The sequence below is a fragment of the Meleagris gallopavo genome, chromosome 8 (genome assembly GCF_000146605.3).
Source record: "Meleagris gallopavo isolate NT-WF06-2002-E0010 breed Aviagen turkey brand Nicholas breeding stock chromosome 8, Turkey_5.1, whole genome shotgun sequence".
In the NCBI taxonomy this organism is placed as follows: Eukaryota; Metazoa; Chordata; class Aves; order Galliformes; family Phasianidae; genus Meleagris; species Meleagris gallopavo.
Window position 1 is genome coordinate 8,274,870 of NC_015018.2, and position 21,548 is coordinate 8,296,417.

Here is a 21,548-nt window from a genome sequence, read left to right on the forward strand (position 1 = left end):
AAGGAAGGAAGGAAGAAGGAAAAAAGGGGAAAAAAAAAAAGGTAAAAGTCTTCCACAATCAGCTATGAATTCACCCTGGTATCACATATCTGAAGAGGTTGGCTCTCAGTGCAAAAATAGAACTTCACCTCTGTTTCTCTAATTTTCCAGGTTCCTAAATGAAAGACTATTTAAAGGCCCAATCTTGTTCTAGCCACTTTAAGCTATGTTTTCAACTCCACTGTTTTGGGATAATGCAAAACTCTGAGCTTTGTTTATGCAAAATTTTCCTTTCCATTCCTTCTTCCAGACTAGGAAGACTCCAAAGAAATAACTTTGTTTCCATTGTTGTTAGTTCTATTTAGAAGTTCCTGCAGTACATCAGCTTCTTGCAGACTGTGTGCACAATGTGCCTGGGCGTTTGCCCACTCAGTTCTGTTAACTGAGTATTTCCCTTTCCTTATTGACTGTTAGAATTTCCCTTTTAGACTTCAGTTCACTGAGGAGGGAATGATGCACTTAGGAAAACACAGCGCTGTGTTTCTGCATACCTTCTGCCAACATCTTGCAGTGCTTTGGATAAAGTATTTTGCAATAAAAAAATGAATCAAAATTTGAAAGCAGAGTTGTGCTTTCATAACCTATTCAAACAAAAGAGTACATGTGGATGTACTCCTCTCTAAGTACTGTACATGATCAAGGGGAGCTCTGGCCCTACCAAAACTATTGCCCCAAAGTAACTTGCTGCTGTCAACTGTTCCCAGCACAGAAATGATCGGGGAGTTCTTGCTAACCCAAATTACAACCATTTGCCATTATGCAGCTGCCGGGATCATCCCATGTACAAGGCAGCAGCTCCAGAAAGCCTGCAGGAACTTTGTGGGAATGGGACTAGTTAAACTTCAGAGTGCAGTCATACTTATTGAACTGACAATTTACGTCTGCAAAAGCATCACTTTCTTCACAAATTATTCATCAAAAGATCAGCTCCATGCTTTTTGATTCACAATACTGACTTTCAGGATATTTAATCTAATAAATTTGAGGTAGGTATAAATGAACACACATGGCATTATGCTAAATTACTTAATTAAGCACCAAGTTACACAGTGTTGTAAGTATACATAACATTAGGAGCTTGTGAAAGACATATCTGTAAAAAGGACAGAATATTATTGACATGATCAGAAACTTACAGCTTTGCCTATTTTGGCTAAAAATGTGTTGTTATTTTTCAAGTTGTGATCAACTGTCTTAGAATATAATATCTCTATGTGATGTTTCAATGTTCTACACACTGTACATAAGAGCAATCTGCCTACTCCAGCGTTCTGTCTCTGGCAATTGGCAATTACAATTTTTTTTTTTTTACAGAGAAACATACAAAACTGCATGTCAGTGAACCATCCTCCCCTTGTATGGTCACTGACATGACAACAATCTGAGCTAGGGCTGGTTTGTATCATATTCAAAAGTTACTGACAGACAGCTTTGCTCGTGGGAGATACCCCTTGGTCACATTAGTACCTCTCATGCTTCAAATGCTTTGAATATACCATATACCACAAATATTAGAGTATGCAGTTTGTTGTTAAAATAACAATTTACTTTAGAATTTCAGTTGTAAGATATAGCAATTCTTTCATCAGTCTGTTTGGGATGAGAGAAACAATAAAGAGCTTTAAACCTTGGAAGGTGAAGAAAATAGAAAGAAAAGTGTAAGTTCCCTTCTCATCAGGAAATAAAGGACCAGTCTCTTGGCATCAACAGGCTGAGTCAGATCATCTCTTGCAGGAGACAAGTGTTCTCTTATGAATTACAGTCCCAGTTGAAGTTTGCCTGCGTCGCTGAGCAAATCATAAACATGAGGCCCTTTTTTAGCAGATACAGCTTTTTCAGGGATAGAATGCTGACTGGGAAATCACTTACTTCCTAGACATTCAGAGTTTCAATCATTGGCCTCAAGACAAAAGAAAAGGAGAGGCCAAGAGGCACTAAGCTGTGCTTATAGCTAATAATGTCCCTCTTGCAAAACCTCTTCCAAACGCTCATGGGTGTCTGCTTTTGTTCAGATTCAGCACTCACGCCTCCTTTCCTTGCTACTTGGTGTGATGGTAAGTGTTGCAGCAATCACATTCTCCCACATCTTTTTGGGGAGGAAGGATACTTGTTTTCTCCTCGATTCACTTACCTCACCTGAGCTATCAGCCAATATCCAGTACTGCTGGATCAGGGAGCCTGTTGCAAAATGTAGATTACTGTTCTCTCAATTTCATGATAATATAAAAAAGGAATTACACTGACATTAAAAAAAAAAAAGTTTAAACAACTAAAGAAGGACTTCTGTGGCCAATAATGCCCTCACACTTCATTTCTCTGTTGTTCAGCAGTCAGTCCTGACTGGGGGTGTTACAACACAATTCCAACAGCTTGGCAGAAGCACTGTCAAATCCCTTGTTTCCCTGTTCCCATATTCTCTCACAAATCAGAAACTACTTTGTATTATTGGAGTACGAGGAGCCATCCTCTAGAGTAACAGAGACAGAGCATACATAAGGAAAAGGATGAAATATCAAAAATAGCTCCGCAGCATTTGCATAGGTTTTACATGTATTGTATGAATTTACCTGTTATCCAAAAGTTCTTAAATAAGAGCATTTAGTTTGAAGACTGAAGGAAGTGGTATTGCATACAAACATATGAGGCTGCAGGAACCACAGATGTTTCTTTTGAACACACAATGCTGTAACAGTACAAAAATGGAAACCTTTTAAGGGTGATGCTGACGAACCTCCATATTTGCATACTGATGTTTCTAAATCCAAAAGACTCACCCCATTAAAGTTCTCAATTTTCTGTGAACAGCTCTATAAACAGAGGAAATGTCTGTATCTCTGACAAACTTAGTATTGATATAAATTAAAAAAAAACATTCAGAACATTTTCAATAAATGAGGCTATATTGTGATACATATTAAGATTTCTTAATAGAAAGGAGAACACATTGTTAATAAGTTCCTAAAGCTATATATGTAGGCCTGTTGATTTTCTTTTCACTATTAAATTTGGAGAAAATTGCAGAATTGATTGTAATCTTGCCCTTTAGCACTTCTTTGCTGAGAAATATCCTCACAGTCTGTTTAAATTTAATTTAACAAATATGCCTTAAAAATAGGGGTTTGGAAAAAACCAAGTGTCCTGCATCCTTGATACTGAAAGGTGAAGTGGGCTATATTTAGAATCACATTTGCAGAAAGTGAACACCTCAATAAATGCTCTGTGTGCCATTTGTGATGGAAGGATGTGTGTTTGCCAATGCAACCTTCATTTTTTACTTTAATAGTACAAGCCAGGATAACTATTGTCTCCACTCATGTGACAGCCTGTTGATAAAGCAGACTTGGCCCAGTTGATTAGGAATATGTGTCAAACACAGATAATGGGGGAATCCCTTTCACTGGTGTCACACAACCTCAACAACCATAATGAGACCAATTTAATGAGCCTTCTGTTTTACGAGAGATATTAATTGCAGTCCTGTCACATAACGTACAAATCAAGATCAAATATGTAAAAAGGATGGAGACTGAATTTCATTCCATTTTTGTCATGATTATTAATTTTCTTGTGGCATCATGGATCTCCACACTGCTGATCTAAATATTCCAGGTGGCTGACATTGCCATGGAACAATCTGTATTGTTATGAACACCAGAAGAATGCCAGGCTTTTTGTTCACCTTTCTGCCATTATGATTTTTATTCGACTCTAGGCAATTTTTTCTTCCTTTTTTTCCCCCTTATTTTATTTCTATCTTTTTAATATGTTGGTTGCTTGGTTGCTGTTGTTTTAGTAAGAGCACTTTGCAAAAAGAAGGCACCATTCCCATGTATTCATCCATGTGGCTGCTTCCTCATCTCTCACTAGCACGGTATTCCCACAAATGCTTTTCTTCAGAGCAGCTCAGAGACTTGCAATTAAGCACACATCTAAGTGTTGCACTGGACTGGAGTACAAATTATACTTATGCATGCAGATCAGAACTCTCCATTCAGTATTCCAGAAGATAGATCCTCATCCAATTACTCTTTATAGCAGAACATGTGCTCTCCATTTGTGTGTCATAAAATCTTTGCACTGCTGAAGCACGCGCTCTCAGATAGGACTCCTTCAATTGAGGGAAAGGATTGGCCTGCCAGGTGACAGATGCTCCTGGCTGCAGCATGGCATCAGGAATGCTCTCCCACACTGCATCCTCACCTGTGTGTCAGAGCAGCTGCAGGCTGATCACCTGTATGTGGCAGATGCTGAGCAGTGGGTGCTGCCTGCATGTGCATTACAGCACTGAACAGCTTTTGTTCACCAGATTGCATGCCTGCTTGTGTTGGTGATTTACTTTTAAACTTCATTTTAACAAACATAGTCACTTCAGCAGATAATGTACTTTCTAACCATATCAGAGGTTTCTATTTGCAATGGGTACATCTGCAATGAAACACAGTGGCTGCAAAACCAAAACTGCAATATACTCTGCTCCAAATTGTTCCCAAATTATACCAAAGTAGTAGGAACTTAGAAAAACTTAGTTCTTATTCCTAATTCAGTCATCAGGTTGGGACAATTCAGATTGCCCTGAGATACTGCAACAGCTGAACCTTAAGGCAGTTGAGAACCTTAAACCTTTTGTCCTAGCAGTGCAAGGAACTCCAAAAATGAATTACGTACAACCTGTACTCCCACTGTGATGGTCATAGGAAGGTTGGCTTTTTCTCCTGACTGAAAACAAGTCCAAAGATGGGCTATGATTAGCCAAAAGATGAGTTATTTTTTCTACAAAGTATATTAAGAGAGTTGCAGGAGTATTTAGCACTTAAGAAAGGCTTTACATACAAGACCAAGTTGCTATCGCAGACAGCTTGGGACATCATAACAGACAGTCTAAAGCTGCTTGCTGTAAGAGCCCAGGCAAGACCAAGGTGACCTGCTGACTCTTAAGGGACTTTAGGTGATGTGTCAGGCAGTTTCTAAGAAACTTTCATACATTGGTACCATGAATGAAGTCTGCCTTTTTTTTTTTTCCCCCTCACAAAACTTGCAGATTCAGGAAACGCGGTGCTGAAATTCAGTCAGCTGCACACATGCTGTAGAATTTAAAGCATGGTGTAAGTGTCAGCCAAATGAAGTAAAACACAGAAACATACGCTTTCTCAAGCCTAGCTTTATACAGGAAAATATTTGCTTGTTTTAGGACATCTCTCTGAGAGACAGTGGTTCCTAAGCCCCATCTTCAAGAAGTGAACCAGGGTCAGTCTTGGCCCAAAGGTGCAATTATGTATTTTGGAGTCCTAATGCTTATTTTAAAAATCCCAGCTAGAGTTTATCTGCATTTTAAGTACCTGAGTAACTTCGTGAATCCTGTCCAAGGAGTTTAATTTGCCTCTGAAAATAGGTGTTTTAAAAATTATAAATATGCAGTTCACAATAGTAAGAGCTCAGCATTTGTTTCTATACTTGCTGGACCAGAAAGCAAGTCTGGCACTGAAAAGCACAGCTCTTTATTGCTCATATGGAAATCCTGAGGTCATTCCAGGTGACCCTATGCAGAGATAAAAGGATTGACAGAGTTTCTGTGAGCAGTGTTTTCTGATTGTAAGAAAAAAGAAAATACAGATGTGAGTGCATTCTCTAGTAGAATTGTTGATTAATACTTCCATGATTATTTTATGATTTTTTAAACATTGTCATTAATTAAAAATAATAATATGGTAAGGCAGTGTGATGTACTACTTCATACTCTGCACATTGACCTTTTTTTGAGATCCTTCTTTTTATTTTTCTGAAAAGTATCATGCATGTATAAGCTACTAAATTAAAGGAAGTCATCTTCTAGGAGTACCCTTCCGCATTTTGAACATGAAAGAGTACACCAGAATACTGATAACTCAGTGCAGTATTTTAATGTTGGAAAATACAGTAGTTTTCAGTAATTGAAAAGACTTAACATATCCAATCTTTTTTTTCTTGATAACTAATTTTGTTGATTAGTCTTTTATACTGTCACATCATGAGCAGATAAGAAACTCAGGTACGTAAAAGCAGAAGTTGCTCTCTCCTGCAGGGAGATCACTTACCCACTGAGCTGGGACAGACCCTTTTTCTGTGACCTCTGTGAAAGTTGCCCCAGGCTCCCCAGCACGTTCTGAAAATCATCCTTTGTCTCAGTGCCGCTGGTCACATACTAGCAAAGGACTCTGCTATACTGAAATCAATCAAATAAACTGCTCCAAGCTTTAATCTTTTGCACCACAGCCAAAGCAACAGAGAGTTGCTATCTCACGAGTCCCATATTTGTAAGCATTCTGCAGAAGAAATGTATGTGACAGATTGCCTTCTCTGTGATCAACATGTCGATTGATATTTTTACTTTGTTCTGTGATATCTGCTTCTTAAATAAAGTGCTTAATGAGTAAATAATAGCAAGGGTAAATTGGTCCACATTAACAGAATTTCAATGACTGTGATAAAACTCGGAGTATCCAGAAAACAAGCCTTCCAATTTATAGGAAAACCCAGTTTCCCAACCATCAACACAGACCTGCCAGAAAAACATCTAGACTTCACACCTGCATTAAAATACCCCTGGAGTGGCACTCCCCAGCTCTGTTGCCTGCAAAAGGAATGAAGTACAGTGTTCTTGCATTTTTTAATGGCTTTTCCAGGACATCTGAAATGCCTCATGAGAACAGACACATGACATCCTCTGGACCCCTTGGTTTGCTTGTCCTACATGACAGTGGCCATTCAGCTCTGGGATTCTGTGAACAGCAAAAGCACCTGATAGCCCTCAATTCGAGGTGGCAGCACATCTTAGCCTTCCAGCAAACATCCCAAACCTGCAGTCCAGGTCAACCCCTTCCTCCCTTATTAAAGTTAAAGGCAATGGTTAATGTCCAGGTCAGCTAAGCAGAACATGTACGGTACCCTGAGGTGTGATATTTCGCATGAGTTGGGGAGAGTGCATGAAAAATGTCTCTAGCTGGTCCCCTCTCGGCTACTGTTAAAAGAAGATGCTTGTTATTCCAGAGGAAATTAGAATACTTTATGCTCACAAAGTATTTAAATTGCAACTACTTCAAAAAGACAGGCTACAACTGAAGTTTTCAGCAGTGGCTTTCAGAACCCCACCCTCAGCAAAGCAGAAAGAAAAGAAATGGGAGCTCAGCATTTCTCACAAATAGGTCTGTGTAAAACCCCCAGGCCAAAAATACTCTTCAGACATCCTCAGAAAGCATAAAAGATCAAAACTTTGGTCTCAGCCCCGTGTATCTGAATTGCTAATAGATGCTCAATACTGTCTCCATCTGCAGTGTCACACAATGAGGATTAGAGGTAATCGTGTTTTTAAGGAAAGGGAGTGTTTCACACTGCCAGAAGCACCTTCGAGATTCAGATTCAAAACTATGATCTAGCATTTTCTGGTTTGCCCTGCACCAGGTTTTCCAATCTCCAGTTAATGAACAGCTGCACCAATGCTGCACTGCTCTCTCTCTGCCAATAACAATGGGACACTGCAAAGCTACAAAGGCTCGTCCTGTCCATTTAACCAGCGTGTCACAAGGAGACAAAGCACAATGCAGGCCAGTGAAAAGTCCACCCACAAACTTCATTTCACACTATGGAATGAGGCACTTGAGTCCTCTGTCTTCCTGCTCACAAATGAGTTCACACGACAACAACTTGAGCAGTTTAGAGACTGCAGCATACAGCCTTTCAAAAAGTCATCTGTTTGTTTTTTTTTAAATCGTAACCAAAAATACTTTACCCCATTTTATTAATTCTTTCTTTTTTAAAAGTGTTGTGTTCAGTGCAGTTTAAAATGTAACACTGAACAATTAAACAGAGCTAAACAATTAAACAGAAGGGAAAAGCCATGTCATCTGACTAAAAAAAGAAACACCTAACACTATAGTTTCCAGCAATATATAAAATATATGCAACGAATATAAAATCTGTTACCAGAAATACACCTTTTATTGCTACCAAAACACCGTTTGGTTTTGTAAAGTTTAAAAACCATTGTGCCTTTAGTTATCAAAAAGGTGATATTTATTGGATCCATTCAATTCACAACTAAACGTCCATTACAGTGGCCCAGAGCAACAAAAGGACTGGACTCCCTCTGCACACACACACATACAATCACACGCTCATCTTACAAAAAAATTGGCAGAATAACTACACCACTTCAAGAGGAGGGGCTAACAGAGCAACAAAATTAAGTATTAACCATCAGAAAAAGCCATCCTCCACGCAGCTATGTTTGGGAAGCAGTATTATGTTGCTACTGTGGTGTGTTGGTGGAATTGTACAAAAAACTTAGTATCAGAGAGAAAAGAAGCAAAAAGAAAGGGACAGTGAAGAAGACTTAAAACTAGCTTTATAGAAGTGTTTTTTCCCCAGACAGAGTGATGGAAATTAGTGAGGACTTATTCAAACAAAATATTCCTGAAATAAATTTGTTTTATAAATATTTGAATCTTTCCTATTTGTTTTCATTCCAATTTTATAAGCCCTCAAATAACCATTCTAAGCATCTGATTTTATAATTAATCAATTACCTTCATGGGGAGCAACGATGAACTTGGAATGCTTTTCTGAAATGAGGAATCAGGTGATGGCTCAGGTTTACCAGCGCTGCGCATCTTCAGCCTTTTAGAAAATTCACAGGCAAACTTCCCCACCAGTGTTCTCCTGCAGCAATCTCAGCACTATAAAGCACCAGCATTTACATTTGGTTTTTCAGCCAGATAAAATGGAAAATATCTTTCCGCAAAGCAAAAGGAGGTTGATTGTTCTGTTGGCTATTGTTATACTTTGTTTTATCAGATAATAGAATTCTCTATTAAGTGTTATTTCTGTGCTTATTTTTTTTTTTTTACATAGCATGCAAGAAATAGGTCAGACTCTGCAGCACCCTGAACGTTTTCCCCAGTATAAACTCAAGATGCAGCAGGGTGGATCCAAGGCATAGTTTGGGAGTCTTTTGCCTGAATATACTTCCTTCTGCTTATTATTCCAACAACAGTTATACCAAGAAACTTCTATAGCTAAGCATAATCAGTACAAAACACAATGTTGCCAAAAATGTTCTGAAGACAACTAACGTCATCTAGAACTTGCAGTCCTGCTATGTCACTCGTATAAATGTTAAGGATCCATTTTGTCACTTCATTTAAGTATAGACACTGCAGCTCCTTTGACTTGACAAGGACATTTCCCAGATTGAGGATCACAGGAATCATCAAACATGCAAGTCCTCATAATCAGGAGAAAGAACCATTGAAAGAACCATATCCTTATGATTAAGTGAGGGCATTAAAAAACAACTCTGACACACAGCTGAGCACAATGAAATTGTGTTAACAAACCTTGTGCAGATACAGCTGGAACAGGATATGGCCCTCAAAACCAGCTGAAAGCTCCACAAAGCCAGGCAAAAGATCCTCACATGGCCAAATCATATCCTCCTCTCAAGAAAAGAAGAGAAAAGATTCTGAAGTTCATTGCCTGTGCCAGTCTGCCTCAGTTGAAGTCACCAAACAAAACTGTAGGAACAAAAAACAACTTTTCTAGGAACTTCCTTAAAAAATCAGCTAAGGGATTGTGATGGGAGCTGGATAAATGACATTTCTGTTGTCTTCTCAGGAATTCTTTTGAAAAAAAAGCATGAAAATAGATGAACAAATTAATCACCACAGACTTTTCCTTGTGATTACATGACCTATGCAATTCCAGAGGGGAAAGTGCTCCTCTATAACCAGGCTGTTAAGAAACTACTCTGCAAATAAGATCTTTCTCTATTGTAATGGGTCTTGACATTGACATTGTCATGTTAATTTGCCAATTCAATCACGGTATTTGCTTGAATTGAAGCAGAGAAGACATATGAACATCAGCCACCAACTAAGTACATGAAGAACAAAAGCTACCCTTATATGGTCAGTGGCACTTCATGTAGTTTTCTTTCAGCAAAAGGAATGGTCAGATATAGGAAAAATACAGACTGGCTAAATTGTAACAGTTATCTTCTCGTTTCAGGAAAAAAAAAAAAAAGAAAAAAAAGAGGAACCTTACTGGGTGTGGGTGAGTGGAAAGATTCACTTAATGATTTGCCAGATGGTATCTCCCAAAGAAAGCAATCTAAAATTTTATTACTGCTGCAATTAACTGGCAGAGGATTTGGTTGTAACAAAGACACCTCTCCAAGCATGAAGCTTACCATTTCATGGCTACCATGGTTGTGTCATTGCCTGATCCCCATTTGGGAAGGGGTTTGAGGCAGAGGAGCAGAAGAACTGAATGCAACCTGTAAATCAGAACCAACTTGAATGAAAGGATCATGTGCTGCACACTAATATCTGCAGAAGATGCATGGAACCAGACTGAATTGGTACAGAGACACATCTGCCAACTCAAGAAGTGAAGAAATTGAGAAATGTAAAATATTTTGTACACTTTCTACAAGCACCTTGCAGATGCAAACCCCAAAGATAGAAAAGAGACTGATTGCCATCTCACTTTGTAAACAGAAACCTTTGTTTCTTTGGAAGAATCTGGAGTGGTCCAAAATCCTTGGAGAGGGCTTTCATTTACTTTATTTTACTTCCATCTTTCTCACATACACATTCAGTCTCATGCTGGGTTACAGTCAACTGCATATGTGCGGTGCTTGAGTAGATCTATAAAAAAATAAGAGTTTGTTTCAAACACAGAAAGAGTCAGACATGAAGATTCAATGCCAGGTTGCAAGGAATAAGCATGAGATATCCTGTGCTGGGTCACTTCATCTCATAGATCACACTTGCTCTCAGATGCCAAGCCCTGCTTTTTATTTCTGCAGTTCAGAGAGCTGGTCTTCCAGCGAAAGTATGCCATCAGGCTGCTGCTGTAAACCATCAGCAATCCCAAACTGTTGTTTTCAAGCACACCATTGCTGTCCCACATCCTTTCCTGGGGGAAGACATGCCTTTACTAGAGACAGATTGATTACTAAGAACATGAGAGCTGAACAATATAAACGTTTACATGTAACTACGTATTGTGCAAATGCAAAGCTTTGGTTCAATCCAAGGCAGCAATCTCAGAAGGAACCAGATGGGGACATGAATAGGTTGAAATTAATGACTCTTAGAGATAGATACAACAGAATTCAGCATCAAGTTGTATCTCTGGTTAAGTTCACAAACAAGTGTCTCAAGAAGTAACAAGTGTTTTAAGTGAAATAAGCATCACAGCAGTGGGCAAAAAACTTAACTGTAACCTGTAAATCAAAACTCAAAGGTCTTACAAGGCCACTGATTCGCAGGTGGATTTCCAACAGAAATGTGATTCTGCAGGCCTGATATAAAAGAACTCTCTTAATCTCTTTTTTCATGCATAAGTAACTCACACTGCATGCAAATGTCATATCTCTAGTAATCAATTCATTTAAAATCATTTACATACAGCAGAAAATGTATTTTAATAGTACTTTTCTAAAGGTCAGGTAATGCAAAGGAAAGCAGACAAACAGGAAACCAAAGCTTATCCAAGTGATAATTCAAATGTCCTGCTAGAAGCTTATATAACGTAACGCCGTTGAAAAATAACGTTACAAAATGAAAAGGAGTGAGCTGCCTGGCAGGATCAAGATTAAGACTTGGGAAATTCCCATTAAATCAGTTTGTCCCAAGTTTACTCTTGCTTACAACAGTGTAAGCGAGCATATTCTTAGATATAACCGTATATATTAAACAATATGAAAGTATAATATTCTTTTTCTAGTTGAAGTGTCCCAAATGATAGGACTGGGCTCCAGATCTGATTTTCACTCTCCCCACACTCTGGGAAAGACCATGCCATGTTTAGGCAAAATTGTTTTGTGGTATAAAATGAGAATCAGTTATGAATTTCTCTTTCCAAAACTCCCAGGCCCCAGAATTCAGACAGAATATGAACTGATGGGACTTCCTACATTCTCTAGCTTGCCAGTCCAGCTTTTCTCTAAGAGCTGTCTTGAGGCCAGGCCACGACAAGTTTGTTCTTCTGATTTATATATGACAGTGTCTGGTGTTACACTTACACTTATGTCTCAGATGGGCCACACTTTCCAAAAGTCAGCTTGCATTTCCCTCCATTTCTAGACAATACAAACAAATGCATACAAACACATTAGGTAAATTCAGCTTAGCAACAGAAACCAATGGACTATTAAAAGTAGTTATTATTTGCAAGCCCCTAAGAGCAAAAATGTCAACACCCAGCCTACCTAATGCCATTGTAGAATACATACACACACACATATATATATCCTGGGGAGCTTAGAATAATTTTAAGGTATATTTTGCCTTTACTTTCTATATTAGTGTGTTTCTGACCCACATTCTGAAGCCATTCATTCTAACAGTCCAAGGTGTTCTCCCCTTCAGGAGAAAAGAGCAAGACATTTTGAACTAGGTGGGCAGTGACTTCTCAAACAACAATATCCCATAATAAAGTTGTCAGATCATCCTTTTCACTTTTTATTTGACTGTGTCTACCATCTTGAGTTATTGTAGTAGGTAAGCAACACATCAAATTTCTCCTGCAAACATCAGTATGCTTGTGCAGATACAGCTATTCCCAGATTTCCAAGAATATTCCCAAAGAGCTGAATCTGAAAACAATGAATACAGTATTTTATACCACAAAAGAACATCAGTTGTCTGCTTGCAGCCTGGGCAGGTTCTAAAGATTAGATCTAGAGTCCTTATCTAATTGTTCTTTAAGCAAAGGGCTTGGACAAGCATCTGACAGCAGGAGTAGAAGGTTTCTACTTTGTCAGCTCTGAGGAGACATCAGCCTCCTGCAAGGGGAGGGTCTATCTCACCCCATAACTTCTTTCTTATAGTGCCATGCAATTTACCCGATATTGTGCAGACATTCATTCAGTCATCCAGAGGCTATGTACCAAACAACTTGGAGACCGTTAGAAGCAGACACTCTTACTTATTTACTGACTAGCCAGGGCCATGTCTGCACTGGATCTGCTGCATATGAATAGAAATCTTTACTAACTTAATGACATCAGCAGAGCTATACTGAGCTTATGCCATGGAGTTAGCCCACTCTGCACTGGCATTTTTGTACCAGAGGTGCTGGCTGCTCATACACCACATCTTTGACTTGTCCTGTCTCTGCAGATGGAGAGGGTATAGTCGAGTCACCTGAGAGGCTAGTCTAGATTTCTTAATTGTTCTATGGCAGGCCAATTCTTACTCATTCTCACGCCACCCACAGAAGCCAGAAATGAAGAACGTTGATCAAGGTTTCTCCCAGCCAGCTCAGCTCCCTATCATGTCAGAATTGTTCATGCTGTAGACTTGCATAATTACAGATCAGATTTTAAACTTTCTCACAACTTGCAGTAGCACGTAATTGCCAAATCCTTTTGCAGTGAGAACCTTTACAAACTCAGCAGCTGCTGAAACACCAATCCCCTTTTATTATTCTGTTTGTGGTGCTTTAATATGCATCATGGACCACAGCTGTCATTCACCTGAAGCACATGCCATAATGTCTTGAGTCAAGGCATTGGGGTTCAGTAGTTCCCACTAATGTGGTCTGTCACACAAAGAAGCAAAAGAAAGTTTCTGGGGAGCCACAAGCAAAACAGCATCTTAGCAGGCAGGTTTATCATGCACTTTCTCAACTTGCAATGAGTGTCCAGACAACACTGGTGTGAGACAGGCAATGCCTCTAGAGTGGGTTGTGTGCAAGAGGTTTGAGTGGGCTGTAAGACATAGATTAGCTGGACTTGGGCTTGGTGATGAAAGGTCCTGCTGAGCCTGGAAAAATGGCTCCCAGCAGTCTGAGGAGCAACATGACAAAGTTGTGATCCTGTCCACATCAGAACTGATTGTGTATGGCAAAATAATGTTACGTTTTTCCCACCTAACAAACTATGAGAAGCTGAACTACTCAAATTCATCTAGCCTTCAGAATCAATCAACCACAAGAGGAACCTGTAAAATGGAAGTTTTTTGTCTGGGAAAGAGAACTGGAAAAGACCAATGGAGTCAGAAAGTCATTTCTGCACAAGCCAAACTGTTTCTCCATGCACTATACGTACCCCAGCCCCCTTTATTACTATCTGATGCCACTGCAGGGGCCATACAGGACATTTCTGTGACACTTTCTAATTTTGTGGCTTTTGATCTTTTGCACTAAAGGTCCAAATTTGGTTAGAGGCTCCTAGGAAGTGTCATCATTTGGGAAAAGAAAGAAGAAGATGGATGGATGTTTTGTGGACCAGTCTGAAGGAGAAGTACCTGGCAAGTCTGTCAGTCCAATGTAACACAAAACAGTATCATTTTCACTGAATTTTCAAATGTTATGTTGAAGAAAAAAAACCATACTTTGAAAGAACAACTCCAGATACTGCAGGAAAAAAAAGCCAAATCAAGTATACAGTCAAGGAAAAAATATCAATCACAAAAAGGAGTTTGAGTAGATTTGCTCAATGGGTCCATCACCCAAAACAGTGCATGAATTCTTTATTTGTGTATTACAAGCACATCAGGAAAGAAAGCAGGTAAAATGTTCTTCCCCAGAAATCTCCTACACTGAAGCAGTCAACAATCTTAGTTATTTGAATACGCTTTGAATCTGAGGTCTTAAAAATGATAGGGATTATTTTTAACAAAAGAATTAATGAAGAAAAGAAATTAAAGGCAGCAGCAGGCTCCTAGCTACCTATAACTCCAGGTGAAAAATCTTTTTGTCTTAGAAAGAATTCATGTTACAAAATGGGATTTGTTTAGTATGCTATTATAAGCTTTATGGTCTTTAATTTCTCTATTTGCTCACCTTATGGAGAAAGAAAATAGAAATTAAAAACAAAAGCTGATAGTAAACATACATTAAGAAATATGGAGAATCATGGGACCAACTGACCACTTCAGTGATTATGAAAACTGTAAACTATTTAAAGAGATTACTTTTCACTGCTCTTCATTAGGTTCTTATTACCTCGGTCATTAACATTTGGCTCTTATTATTATGATTGTGAAATACTGCTCACAGTAATGGACAAAGAAAGTTGACGTGGCTATCTTGATTAACTCATCAATAATCATTTGGAATAATTTTTCTTCATTCACTGGATGAATCATTCACATGTCCTTTTAATAATGCACATTGTTGCACAGTAAATTAGCATTAAGATTACCCCCCTTTGGGAGCTACATTCTGCTTCAAAGCCTCACTCAAAAGAGATAGGAAATGTGAATTTCACTTCAAAAAGAAGAAGAAGAAGAAGAAAAATAAAAAAAGAATTTTCAGAAAACAAAGACTTCTTTGTATGTTTTTAGTACAGCAAGACATGTAGCCCTTGGATTATGCAACTGAACTCAACCTTTAAGCCACTGTATACTCGAGAACATGTGAAAAACATATTCCCCATCTATTTTAATTCTTCTCAGGGGAATAAATCAAATCTCTTATTTCTCCTAAGGAAATATAAAACTGAATCATGAATTGAAATTACTTTTTTGTGCACAGATAAGAACATAAAAAGACATTGGTTGGCTGTGGATCTGACCTTGCAAACCTCCACTCAAATGGGATTTTATAGCTGGTTGTGACTGCACACTCTGACTGTACATGTGGAAGTAGGCCTAGAAAGATCAGTCTTGTCTCTGTGGAAAGCTCCGACAAGTCAGTTTCTTGCTGAAGTTCTCAAAGGACAGGAGGTGAACTTCTAGCTCTCAAGTCTTACCATGGTCACTGTGGCAGGTAATAATCTATATCGGCTCTTTGCAGCAACATTGCTCATGTCTCAAATACTATTTTCTGTGAAACAGCAATGAGGTGGTATTTTACCCACCTCTTTCCTGGAAAAGACAACACCAACAGCCAAGACAATTCTTGAGATACTCAAGTAACTTGCCTTTTCCCATCTCAATATATGTTGCTTTATCTAAATATTTATTGCTACATCTTTTCTTCCAAAAATCACAACATGCTTCCTCTCCGAAAGTGCATCAAGCAGCTGTATTACAAGTTACTCATTTGCTACCCATTTTAGCTCCGAGGAAAAGCACGCTACTACTTTTACATTCCTGCTGGCTGAAAGTAACAACCACAAGTCAGGACACCAAGCCACCAGCTGCAGCCAGTGTCAGGTTATCAAAAAGAGAGTAAAACAAGATAGAGGAATAGTGCTCCGTCCATAGTACACTTCCTCACTCTGAAGTAATTTGGAGCTCAGGAGCTTCCTGAGCAAGGAAGTCCTCATATTTAACAGAGGGCTTTCTCTTCCATTGATTTTTCTAATTTACTTTCAAACCATACAAGCCAGTTACAATCTGCAGCATCCTGTGGTGGCGATTTCAGGAGTTTTACTGCACTCTGTGAGGAAAAGTAACATCTTTGACTTGTTTTCAGTCTGCAATGAATAAATGATAAATTTCTTTCAATGGCTTCTGGTTGTTGCATAGAAGGAGACGAGGAATTCCTTTGGCACTTTTTTCATGACTGACAGTTTCTTACAGCTTTCCATAAACTCTTCACCCATTATTTCTTTTCCATGCGAAATGCTAACCTTTCAGCTGCACTCATGGTTTTCTGCAATGACCAAACTTTTTTTCCTGTTTTCTGTTCCTTCCTCTTTTCCTAATTCTGTTCATGTGTTCTCTTTTCCTCCACTTCTAAGCACTGACTAAATATTTTCAGAATCTATGATAGTGCCATCATGATGGTAATCAGTTCTGAGCTTGCTACTGTGCATGCAGTGTCAATTGTGTTTCCCCTTCATTTATGCTAATTTGCTTTAATCTGCACTGAATTTCATCTGCCTTTTTATTTCCTATACACCCTATAGCAAGAAAGTGTTCTGTAAATTTTTTAAGTCCTTACTGTTTTGGTTTTACTGTTAGACTGTTTTATAATTTACTTGCCCTAAATAAGGTCACATCAGTGAGTACGTTCATTTTGCCACCACCCACTCCACAAGCAAGTATCTATAAAGAAGGAAAATAGTACTGGTTCCCAAGGAACTCTCCCTTGACATCTCTACATTGAGCAGCTCAATCATTTATTCTCGTTCCTTGTTTCTTACCTTTAAATAGCTCATTGATGCACGTGAAGAACTTCCTTCTTTTCAGTTCTTTCATAATCTTTCATTTTTTTCATCATCTTTCATCGTTCCTTCTTTTTTAGGAAACTTTGGGAAGGGGCCACATAGTCCAAAACTGGTGAAGAGAAGAAAGAAGAGGAGATCATTTCTGTTTCTTTATCTCCCACTTTTCCTTGTTCAGAAATTACAAAAAACATTACAAGTACAGTTTGCCATGAAAAAAATCTTTCTGAAGACTACTGAACTTTGTCTTCTTGTAAGTGGTCTTCCTGAAATAGCACTGTTGCCAGTTGTTGTTATATGGTTATTCTTATACCATACCAACCACAAGAATATTACCAGGAACCATCTAATTAATTCTCACAAAGAAAAAACTGTTTCATGAGAAGGAAGTTACTGTTGGGGATAGAGAAGGGGAATAACATTTGTTTGATAGTTAGGATTAATTGGAAAATAAACTGTGTAATGGATGCTTGTGAATGAATAAATAACACAATGGATTATTCAGGCCGTTTTCCTATCTTTATGTACAACAATCTATACCAATGCCCCACTCATAGAGATGGAAATAAATATTACATAAATATGAAAATACTTTTCATAGTCACAATGGGAACATCTTCCTGTACTTTACAGCTGAAATAGCGTTAATTTGCTCTTTTCTCTCCGTGCTTTATGTAGCAGCTATTTCGGCATACTGAATCTGCCTGCTGAGTGAGGAGGGCAGCTGTTCATCTGGTGCACATTTCCACTGCAACAGCTCCGGCAGGAACATTTGCACCTCCAGCCAACGCTATTGGCATCAATGGTGCCAGCGGGATTTGCAAGATTTCCGCTCTTCTATACACCTATCGTATGACAACACTTGAATTGTGTAGGTTTGTCATTTCAGGAGACACGATTCAAGATCTCTTGAACATATTCTCAGAGCTCAAAAAGAATATAAACAAAGGAAATGACATGTGGTTTTATGACCACTGCTATAAAATATTTTATCAGCTGAAGGACAGTACCCCAAACTGCGATGTACATTCACTTGAACGAACCTCAGTTCGTAGGTAATTCTCTTAATTTTGTGAGCTTCTATTTATTCTAGCTTCTATGTGTGCAAGCAGATCACTGTGCGTGTTGGGTTTGTGAAGGGATCTGGCCTGGCAGTTGAGCTTTTAAACATATGGAAGTAAAAATATTTTCCCATCAAATGCTACAATTTGCTGAATGAGAAATAATTGCATTTTCCCCTTCCCGCTGCCCTGTCACTGCTATTTTTTTTTCAGTTTGAGAACACAGGTGCCTTGAAAATTCACCACAGAGGAAAAAACAAAAAACAAATAATAACAAAAAGACAGAAGTGAAATTGAGACTTAAAAATGTAATCAATTGTTTTGTTCACACGACCCAATTCTTACATTTAAGAAGAAACTGAATTTTTTCCATCAAAAAATACATCCTTATCCTAATTTTGAACAGAATTCCACTTTCCAGTTGGATATTGTTTTGGCTGAGAAGCTTTCACTGATTTACTAGCACAGAAAGGAGATTCCACTCAGTGTCTGTTTCCCTTTGCATCATTATAGGAAGAAGTATTTATATAGAAATTGTTTGCATGCAGTTCAAAGTCTTTCACATTCTCAGCTTGGTATAATTTTTGGTTTTCACAATGACTGCATTTGCAAATATTTTTCTGGTGCATACTTTTGTAAAAACATTTATGTTTCATTGTTCTTTTGTTCCCAGAAAATTGTCCTCTTAGCTACCCTTAATTAAGAAGACTTTGTACTATTGGTCCATATTAATATTTTCATTAATAATTAATGTATCATAAAGATAATGATGCTCAGTGAACCAATTGTTTTTCTTCATTATGTGAGAAACAAAAGTTGCTCTTTGAATCATTGCCCAAGAATCAAAATTGCATCAACAGGGGAGAATGCAGAAGCAGAACTTTTTGAGCTGTAAGTAGTAAGAGTGTGGAAATGAACAAAAACTTTACTTTTCTGCTCCAGCACTCAAAACATGGTGGGTCTACTACACACAACAAAAGCTATTTATGTGCTGATGAACCTGATATGCATTAACAAGTTCACTTGAGGATTTATGTTGTTAGTGCTGTTATACAATCCTAAAAGACACTGTTGGAAATCATAAAAATAACTGCAAAAAAAGAAATCTTTTCCGTTAGTAAAATATGAATAGATAAATTCTTCAATTTATTAAAATGTTCCCACCTGTGAAAAATTCAATGCCATTAAACTCTGTGCAGTTTGGCACAGAGGAAGTGGTGAGAGAACTGGATTGCTAGCTACAAAGAGGAAGAGTCAGCTCTACAGTAACATACACGCAGTGCTGACCCACAGTCACATAAAGTCAGCTTAATACCTCATGAAGTCATATCTCATGAAATGGACAAAAACAATTAAATACTATTTCCAGAAAGATACTGTTTCCAAAGAGCACAGTAAAAGAATGGTAAGAAATAATGAACACAAAAATTTACCTTTCCACTATGTACACATATTTGGCTTAATCATGCTTAAAAAGAGAGGACAGTAGGATCATTGGCTTTTCTGCCATTTTGAAGCATGATACTACTTTAATATTCCACTGTTCTTCAGACATGGATTACATGCGACCAAATCAGTTCAGATTTCATCCAACGGAATGAAATCTTGGGCTCTGCTCTATAGCAAATATGTAAATGCTAAAAATAGTTGCTTGCTCTAGAGTTAATCACAGCATCACACCCCATTCCCAAAATGGCTCCAGTGAACAGGAGGTTTGAGGGAAGCACTGAAGAGTTTGAAAGGAGCTGGACTGGAGTGCACATTTATGTAAAAACTGGACACGGTGTCAAATACAGCTGTACATTAATTTTGTATAGCCTTTGAACTGGTGCAGCTGTGCTGTTAACAACAAGGTAGATAGAGCTCGTGGTACAACACCAGGCATATTATCAGCACTAATCAAGTAACAAAAGCAATCACCTTTGAAATCTCAGTATGTACAGATTTTCTAGTATAAGTTAGAATAGAACTAGTTTCTTTAGTGTATTTAATGCTACACTATTTTGACATTTTTAAAACCAGCATCTGCTGCCTGCAGTCAGCTTGCTTCATTGATCTCTCTATTCTCCCTTGTTTATTTCAAGCATTTTTTCTTTTAAGTCTATTTTTAAAAAATTATTCATAATAAAATAATTAAAAGAATAATGTTACTTTTAAAACATATTCTTGGCAATTTAGGTGCCTTTTAGGGACAATACACCAATTTGATTTTCATGCTTTAAAAATTAACCTACTCTTAGGTTTAGCCTGTGCTTTCATTCAAAGTCCAATGAATTCTGTAACTTGGTTAAAAAACAATAACCGTAGTGGTGAAGACATATTAACCTAGTTTTATGATGCACTAAACAAAGCTTGAGTGAACAAAATAATCACAATGGGAAAATTCTGATGTTGCAAACTTCTGAGCACCCAACACAAAAGCAATAATCAGTTTCTGTGGTTCTCCCAGCTCCTAAGGCTGCAGAGACTGCCTGGCTCTGTCTGGAGACCCTGCAGGAGCTACTGGCAATCACAGGACAGAAGAAGCAAACTGGCCTCTTGATGACAAGCTGATGCTGACCCCAACAGCTAGGATGTCATTTGGGCACACACCCTGGAGCCTTCTGCTTTGTTAGGAGAAAGAGGACACCGGCTCCTCCAAAGGGGAAAGGTTCCTTGTGTCCTAGGAGCCCCAGCCCCTGCTGTTAGCTGAGTACTGCTCCTCCACACTGGCTGCGGGATGACAAGGAAAGGGAAGAGCCATAAGGGCAAGGGGCTTTGAGATAGCTCCTCAATGTCTTCATCTTTGCCATTTTCTTATGTTTCATGACAAACAAATTGCAGCCAACATTGTGAACTTTATCTGAAGCACTCACATGAGTCCTAAAAACATGATCCAATTCTTTCCCATAGCACTTTCTTGTGAGTAAGTCTCTAAAAAGCTCAGTTACTCTTTAGACCTTTTCATCAGCTTTTTTTTTACATACATCAATAAACAAGTAGTTGCAAAAGGTTCTGAAACAGCTGCGAAATAACATGAGTCACATATCAATTGGCAAAACATGAGTACTGCGAGTGGCAAGTGTTTAACGCCAGATTTTTCTTGTAATGCTGAGTAAGTGCAAAGAAGGGCCAAGACCAGAACTACCTGGTTCTGGAGGGCTCCTTTCTTGGTGCATCCCAGGCAATTTCTGGAAGAAAAGCCATCCTGATGGGTAAGACTTCTCTCAGTGCTTTCTCTTGCACAGCCTCCATTTTGGACAGTAAAATGACCTAGAGCTGCAAAAACCAAACATCTCCTGTTTGCATAGGGACACCTCCATCTGTGTAGGTACACTGTGATACCAGAATGGGTGCTGCTGCACTAACAC

At 38.4% G+C, this 21,548-nt stretch overlaps 1 long non-coding RNA gene across 1 annotated transcript; it reads right to left on the reverse strand.

Annotated features, from left to right (window-relative positions):
• Positions 1 to 10,551: 10,551 nt before the first annotated feature.
• LOC109368751 lies at positions 10,552 to 17,205 on the reverse strand. The gene is made up of 3 exons (XR_004160468.1): positions 17,117 to 17,205; positions 12,101 to 12,157; positions 10,552 to 10,718 (listed from the first exon to the last, which is right to left on the reverse strand). It is a non-coding gene; the product is annotated as an uncharacterized LOC109368751 (long non-coding RNA).
• Positions 17,206 to 21,548: the final 4,343 nt, after the last annotated feature.